The following is an 8,899-nucleotide window of genomic DNA, read 5'->3' as shown; positions in this document are numbered from 1 at the left end:
CAACCAACACACAGCTAGTATTTTTATGTCCCAAACCCAATCCCAGTCTTTCATGGTCCATGAAGTGAGGAAGTGGGGAAATCATCAGTTGGGGGAGGGGAGGAAACCCCGCCCTCAGCCCCCACCACCTGGTCCCTCGGGACCCAGCAAGATCTGGGGCTGCAGAGAAGAGAACAGAAGAGCTGGTGCACTGAATCCAGCTCCGCCTTTGGTGGGAGGAGGACTGGTGTGTCAGGCTCTGCCATGGGAACAAGTGTAAACCGTGGCTGTCTCCTGCAGTGAGCCACCTCGGCAGGCAGGCACGTTGACTGTTTTACTAACATCACTCAAAAGCTAAAGCAATAACATTCTCCCGCGTTGCTGAGTCAGCTGTTCATTTGTCCGCCAGCTCCTGGACTGGATGTGTGAAAGGCATCACTTTTCCATTTTCCTCAGTGCAAATGTTTTATGTGTTCACCTACTGATGTCCCAGTTGTTGCTTCTATTTTAAACATTTGTCGTTTGTATTTATTATCTCTCAATCTCTTGACCTTGTGATCCTAAGGCATAAAATTGCTTACTATGTTCATTCGAACCCATTTACTGATCTCTGTTGTATATTTTTCATGCCACTGGTTTGTTTTCTTTTTTTTTTTAATTTATTTTATTGCATTTTAGGTTTGGGGGTACATGTGAAGAACATACAAGATTGTTGCATAGGTACACACATGGCACCAAAGGCAAAAATCACATGATTATCTCAATTGATGCAGAGAAGGCCTTTGACAAAATTCACCGGCTTGTTTTCTTCTCAGAAGTCAGGTAGATAGCATTTCAATCCTGTCCCTCATGAGATTGGAAGCATACAATAGTACTGATTGCTCAGGGTCTTCTGCTCAAAACCGAGGGAGGTCCAAATTCCTGTAAGCATTGGTTGAGACATTTGCACAAACTAAAATGTAAGCAAAGTCGTCATTAAAAATACACCCTCTACTTGGGCTGTATATTGCTTACAAATTGACTCATGAGCCTTCCTTTGAGGAAGGATGTGCATCTCCAAATAAAGATTTGATGTTTATTTTGAGTTCTGCATCTTAACAAGCTGGTCTGAACACCTCTCCTTTGTATCAATAAATAGCCCTATTATTCCCAAGTAAGAGGACCAACTGTAGTAAAATGCTGACACCTAAAACTAAATAGATAGAAAACTCCAGGCCAGAGCTACAGTCATACACACAGAAAGGGAGAAATTTAAACTCGAACCAAGTAAAAGTCTTTGCGGAAATAGCATGGAAAAACAATGCTTCCAGTGGCCACTTCCTTAGGAAGAACAACCCCATCCGATCTCAGAATTGGCACCACGTGAGCTTGCTAAGTCATAGTATCTGTTTCTGTTATGGGTTTACGCGACAGGGCTTGTACGTTGTCACATTGCATTATTTTTCTTGAAGCATTAATAAAAGTTTTAAATAAATGGCTTCCACTTGAGTAGCATCATTGTCTGAGAGGGTCACTGGTGTCCGGTGCTCAGGGGGAAAGCTGTGAGCAAGTGAGCTCTTTCGTCAAGAGAATCCTATTCTTCTGCGGATGTTCAACCTGCAGGGAGGGGCACCAGATAAAGAAGACCACCCTGGGTCACCTCCATCAGGGGGATTCTGTCCAAGTCCCTGCCTGAGTCACCCAGACAAGGAGAAGGATACATTTCATGCAGCTGGCCTGGAAGTGCCACCCCCACATCCCATTTGGGAGGTCCTCAAAGCTCACTCTGGTCTCACCTTTGAGTCTCCCCTGTGGCCTAGCCAACCCCTCTCTCAGACTGAGCCTGCAGCAGACACCACCAGCTTAACAGTTGAGTGTCCTGGCACATGCAGGGAAGCCCACTGCCTCCTCCCCAGCTCTTGCTCACGACACCAGAACAGAGCTAGAGCCCTTGGTTTATGGGATTTATGCCACTGTTGGTGTACCCACTACATGCCAGGCACCACAATAGGCATTTTGCATGCATGATCTCAGGCTCAGTATGTCCCACAAATAATAGGTACTATCCCCATTTTACAGGTAAGGAAACTGAGGTACAGACTTATTCCAAACTGCACAGAACTAGGGAGTGGGGTGGGGTCTGAACTCAAACCCAGATCAAGACTCCTAAGCCCGCACACCTCCCCCGACTTCAGGCCTAGAACCTTCACTTTCTTTTTAATTTAAACCAATCAGTGTTATTCCTATTTTACACGAGGCTTGGGGAAAGAATAATTATACTCTTACATTTATAGTTCCAGGCCTCCAAGGAGTTCTGCTTCAAAATGGAAAGGAAAATTAATGCTTTCACCTTTGCTCTCTGCAAAGACTCAAATTTTGGTTCCAATAAGGAAAGCAGGAGAGTCGTGGCGCCTCCTCACTTTTCTTTGCATGTGGATAATTTTTTATAAGGTTCTTCTCATGCACCACTGGGAAAGAATTTAGGGAGCATCTGGCTTTTGTGAAACATGCAGCTGAGGCTTTCCTCACTAAATTCACCCCATCACCTCTCTGAGAAGCCAGGCTCCTCCAAACTTATCATCACCCTCACCATGACAGTTGCAGATTCCTGGGGACCCATGATGTGCTCCATGCTTTGCCTGGTGCTTTAGGGATATTATTTCTAAAACGCATTTTAAAGACAAAGAACCAGAGGCTTCATGACATTTAATATGCCTGGAGCCAGTCACAAGGCTAGTGAGCTCTAGATTCAGAGGCAAATGCACCCCTCCGATTTGTCTTCTCACATCCCAGGCATGAACACATGGGTTAAATTCACCCAAATGAGTTCAGAAATGCAGCTGCTTCCCCCTAAGCCCCGGGGTTGTTCCAATCCAACCGTTCTGGAATTATTAGGCTGTGGGAGGAGAAGACCGAGAGCTTCCAAATATGCTGGGATTTAAGCAAAGTTTCCAAAGGAAGCTGGATCTATGCACCCCAAAATCTGGACACAGAACTCCAAATTGGTTCTAAAGTCAACAAAAAAGAAAGCCCCTGCTGAGGAGGGGACAAGCCCTGGCCAGAGAACCGTTTTTATGTGAATTATTTTTTGTGGGTGGGAGAAGAGAAGAAAAGAGCAATAGAAGCTTTGGGCTGGGAGTCCCGTGTTGCTGCTTGCATAAGCAGTTCAGTTTTTATCACTCCCCACAAAGAACAACAAAAAAAGTCACTTCCCAAAGATTACAGAAAAAAAAAGTCACAAAAGCAACCTAGACTTGTGCATGAAGTGGACTCCACACCAAGACGAACCGGGATCTCACGGCACCTTAGCATCTGTCACCACCTTGCCACCACTGAACAGTGGGCCTGCCTGAGTGAGCTAAAACTTGGGAGAAACAGAGAAAGCTCCTACATGGAATTCTCAGCGACAGCAGAGGCAGAGTATTGTTCACAAGGTAATGAGGAGAATCAGCTGGTTCCATTTCCCATTCGATAATTTCCAGGAATTTTTATGGTTTTTAAAATTGAGGGGGAATGTACATGTAAAAAACAGTGGCATGCTAAAGAGGATGAGGACCATCTGCTTGTTCCCCGAGGTATGAATGATATTGTGCAAAGGGCTGAAGGCTCCAAAGAGGGCTTTGTTCGGAAAGAATGATCAGTCCCTAGAATTCTGCCCCAGTTGTTTATTGCTATGTAACAAAACTATCCCTGAAGTTTAGTAGATATAAAACAACTATTTTATTTGGCTCGCAATTTTATAGGTCAGAAGTCTGGAAAGGGTGGTTAGACTCTTCACACAGTGGTGGCTGGGGCAACAAGGGCTGGAAGGTCCACTTCCAAGATGGCCTCCTCAAGATGGTGCCTGGGTGACGAGTCTCCTCTCTTCTCCCCTTCCACATCTTCCACAGGCCCCATTGTGGCACCTCGTCCCCCAAGGCCTGTCAGAGCATGACCATCCAGGGGTAGTCTCACTTCTTCCATAGTGACTGGCTTCTCCCAAGACAGGCTGGAGGATATTACAGCGTACTCTTCAAATCTGAGCTGTGTTTTCACCCTTGGGACTATATGAAGCACAGGTTCTAAACTCCATGAGGACGGAGGATGTGTCATTTTTTTGAACACAGTTTCCTGTTTCCCCAGCAGCCCTGCCATTGCTTGGTGTGAGTGAGTGAATGAATGAACGAATGAATGAATGAAACCTCTGTCTAAAAGGGTGCCAAAATGTCAAATCAGATGAGCTTCAATTTACTTTAACTTTGAAAGCAAATATATCCTTGCATCCTTGTACGAGGGATGAACATGTCACAGAATCAGTGAGAGGGTGTTGAAATTGAAAATCGCTGGGAAGCCTGTAATTTTGGAGTCAGGAGACATGGACAGGGGTATCCATCCAGCCACCTACTCATCTTGCACCAGGTAAATCTCTTTGGGGATAAGAAAGAAATATAAATAATGACTGAAAAAAAAAATCAGGACTGGCCCTGAGAACTTGGCAAATCAGTTCAACTTTCTAAGCCTGTTTCCTCAGCTACAAAATAAGGAAACTAACAGCTACCCTGCTTTCCTCAGGGGGATGGGGGACAGTTGAAGATAAAATGACTTAAGTGATATAAAAAGTCACAAAGCCTAGGAAATGCTTTGAAGACTATGAAATGCCACGTAAAGAATGGTGATTATTTCTCCCGGCCATTTCAGAAGGCAGTGGCCTAAGTCAAGATCATGGATGGGATGAACTGCCCCATGCTCTCTGCTCTGTCCTGTCCCTTCTGGGGCAGGCTAAAAGTCTCTAAGGGACCTGACAAAGGGGCCAGCCCCGCAGGGTGGGACTTTGCCTGAAGTGTGCATGAGGGGTTGGAGGCTAAGTAGGAGCCCTGAGCAAGTCCCAGGCCCTGTCCCAGGGGGGCCAGTGGACCCTGAGCAGCCCCTGTGCAGCCCCATGATGCTCTCACCAGGCTGAGTTCCACGAGGAGTGCCATGTGGCAAGCTCCACCAGGCAGCACCAAGGCCCATGCTGGGGAGCAGAGGGCCCTTCCTGCCAGGGCTTTCTCTGAAAACTTCAAGGCAAAGGGTGCACAGAAAAGCTAATTAATAAACCTCTTTACTGAGACAGGAAAGCAGAGCCTGACAAAGATGAGGGAGGAAAGAGATTTAGGGCCAGAACCCACTCTGCTCTGCGCCAAGGTTCCTAAGAGTTTGACATTTGGAAAAGATCTGGCCTGCAGGAGCCAAGGATTCGGGACAGGGCTCCTTCTGGCTCCCGGGAGTGTCAAGAAGAGAAGGAGGAGGAGGAGGAGGAGGAGGAAAATGACTCAGCTGAAATGAAGAGAAATGTATTTTTAAAAAGTGAAACAATGAAAAGCACAAAGGAAGGAAATGGAGCCCCAGGACAGGGTCCAGATGCCTTCTCAGAGTAAGGGGGGCAAATTTTCAAAAAGCTGGGGAGCTCACCTGGGTTTCTTAACCAAGAGCAACACCATGAAAATGAAGACAGTCCTCTGGGCTGTCCAGGCCCACCACTCTCAAAAGCCCTCCCTTCCCAGGTCTCTGCTGGGGCTCGTGCCCATCTCTGTAGGAGAAACGTTGAAAGCCACCTGGCCACAGAGACGCTTGTCCTCGTGTCCAACTTGGAAAATGCAGGCAAGGTTTGCAGCAAATGAGTTCAGGAGAAAGGCAACCCATGGGTTCACGTTCACCTCGCAAGGCACGGACAGAAAGGGGGTTCCCATGGCTCCATCGAGTGCATGGGAACTGTGAGGGGGACAGGAGAGGGAGATGGAAGAAGTCTCCCTCCCCAGAAGCTGCCACAGCCCATCCCTTCCAACAGCCAAGGTCAGATGACCCTGATTGCAAAAGTGTCATTTTGAAATATTCAGTGGAAAGCAAGCACAATAATGAGATATGAGAAGAAAGAGAAGCCACCACCTCAACCGCTCAGCACCTCCCTTCTCCAGGGTCATTCAGCAAACACTGGCTTCATGGCTTCGTGCTGGGCTCCCACCTCTTTCCTAGCATGCAACACCATGGAAACTCACATTTCTAGAGAGCCAGTAAGGCAGGGAGCACAATGACCAATGCAGACAGGGACCCCAGGAAAGGGATCAGTTGCTGGAACTCCCCTGCCCCAACTTTCTTAGAGCAGGAACAGGGTAGGAAGCCCCTCACAGCCCTCAGGAGAAAGTAGTCTAGCTGTATTCCCCACATTCCAACAGAAAAGAGCAAACGAGCAGAGAGTTCCTGGCCCTCCAGCCCCTGGGTCATCCTAGTGCCTCCAAGGAGGGAAAGCATTCCTGTGACCCCTCCAGATGGCCACCAGCACCTGGTGGGGAAGTCCTCAGCCTCCTCATGGCTGCAGCTGTGCAGAAGGAATGGAGCCGGCTGCCCTGGGAGGCCCCTCCCTACCAACCTTGAATGTCCTGAGATTCCTTTTCCAACCACCTCTTGTCTACGCAAACATGGTAGGCCGAGAGGGAAGTCAGCTCCGTTCCAAGCCTGGAGCCTTAAAAGCTGTGCCCCTTAGGGTCCTCTGGGAGGCAGAAGCAGCATTAAATGTGGGGGAAATGCCGTGAAGGGTCATGTGAAGAACAGGAGTGGGTAGGCAGAGCCTCAGCCCATGGTGCCTTCTGATACTTTTGCAGAGACAGAAGGAGGGCCAGGCAGGACTGCCATTCAGTCCCAAAAGTCCCTGACAGGATGATGGAGAACCCCAGAGTGAAGCATGCTTGCCGCTGGAGGCCCGTGCTGGACAGATGGACGCCCTGCTCCAGCACCCACGTGAGCTCAGTGACTGCTGGGAGCAGCCTGGGAAGAGTGTAGCTCAGCAGGGACACCGTCAGGGGTCCTGACAGTGGGGTAGCTAGAAGCTGTGAGCAAACCACATTCTTCACAGCAGGGAGATCTGAGCAGCACACACAATGGCTACCTGAAGTCAACGCTTTTTTGAAAAAAAAAAAAAAAAAACCTTTAAACAGAACATTATGCTTAGATCCTGAGACAGGTCCTACACATGGCAAGATCTCTGGCAAGAGGCGTCACAGGGCTGTTGTAAGAAACAAAAAAAAAAGGAATGGAACGCTCACGTGCACACTGTAGGATCCATACTTGGGGGTGACAAAATTGTGGCTCATAGGCCAAATAGTGCCTGTAACTGTGTTTTGTTTGACTTACGTGTTGATTTTTTTTAACACCAGATTCTTTGCCAGCATGTACAAGCCACAAAAATCCAAATTTCCAACGTCTTTTCAAGAATGAAAACATCGGCCAATACTGAGCCCACATTCCAGTTCAACACTGTCCCCACCACTCCCTATTGTCTTCTACCCTGTCCACCTCGCTCAAGTGCTCCACCAGCCTGGCCCCTATAGACCTCCTGCCCACATTCACGTGGGCATCTAAGCTATTCATGGTCATTCTAAGAGGGATATAAAGAAGAGCATTTGGCCGGGTGCAGTGGCTCATGCCTATAATCCCAGCACTTTGAGAGGCCGAGGCGTGTGGATCACCTGAGGTCGGGAGTTTGAGACCAGCCTGACCAACATGGAGAAACTCCATCTCTCCTAAAAATACAAAATTAGCCTGGCATGGTGATGCATGCCTGCAATCCCAGCTACTCCGGAGGCTGAGGCAGGAGAATCACTTGAACCTGGGAAGCAGAGGTTGCGATGAGCCGAGATCACACCATTACATTCCAGCCTGGGAAACAAAAGCGAAACTCCATCTCAAAAAAAAAAAAAAGAACATTCAGGAAACCAGACAAGAGTTCCTGAAAATTAGAATAAGAGAGAAAACAATAAAAAATACAATAAAACAGTTGGAAGATAAATTTGAGAAAATCTCTCAGAAAGAGATGGGTTATGGAAGGAAAAAAGATAAGAAAGTTAGAGGATCTGTCTAGGAGATTTAACATCCAAATAGCAAGAGCTTTAGTATGAAGGAACAGAGAAAATGGTAGAGAGAAAATTGTCTAAGAAATAGGGCAAAACTGAATGATAAGAGGTTCCAGATGTAAAAGGCCTTCAGAGAACCCAAAACAGTCAATGAAAAGTTTCTCAGCATGACATATTCTTGTGAAATTTTGAAACTCCTACTGATAAAGAAAAAAACCCCAAAAGATTCCCAGAGCAAGGAAAAAGTCACATAAAAAGGATCAAGAATCAGTATGGCATCAGACTTCTCAACAGCAACTTTGGAAACCACAAGACAGAGGCTCAGTGGTTCGGCCTTCCAAGGGAAAATAATTCTAAACCTAATCAGCTCATCAATCAAGTGGGCTACTATTAAGATGTATTTCTGGCATGGAAGGTCTCAAAACATTTCCTTCTCAAATATCCTTTTTCAGGGAGCTCTTGGGGCCGTGCTCCACCAAAAATGAAGGAGTACAGGGCAGACATAATCTGATCCAGGAAGCTGAGATCCAGCCCAGGAGAGAGGGCAGGGTCCCAGGATGTGCAGAGGTACAGTGGTGGAGATAGCAGCCAGCCCCATCAGGAGCTGGGGACAGAAGGGGCTGCAGGTGATCTGGTGATTGCATGGTTCTGTCATAACTGGGGATAAACCAGTTATGATTAAATTAGGTATAGATAACTAAGGAAGCCAAAAATGAGCAAAAGACTTAGACAGGCATTTCACAAATGAAGATGAAGGGGGCACATGATAAACACATGAAGAGGCTTCAGTATCATTAGCCATCAGGAAAATGGAAATTAAGACCACAATGGCAATCACTAACCACCCAGCAGAATAGATAACATTAAGAACAACAGACAAACCCAAGTGTTACAAATCAGTGAAGCGACTGGAACCGTCATTTGTTGCCAGCGGGGTCATGAATGGTACAGCCACTTTTGGAAAACCCCTTGGCAGTTCTTTTTATTTTGTTATTATTTATTTATTTATTTATCTTTGAGACCCAATCTTGCTCTGTCACCCAGGCTGGAGTGCAGTGGCACAATCTTGGCTCACT

Source organism: Sapajus apella, unplaced genomic scaffold, assembly GCF_009761245.1.
Source record: "Sapajus apella isolate SASKATOON/1434 unplaced genomic scaffold, GSC_monkey_1.0 scaffold117, whole genome shotgun sequence".
NCBI classification, from domain to species: domain Eukaryota; kingdom Metazoa; phylum Chordata; class Mammalia; order Primates; family Cebidae; genus Sapajus; species Sapajus apella.
The sequence above is the reverse complement of the archived record's forward strand: the minus strand, read 5'-3'. Positions refer to the sequence as shown.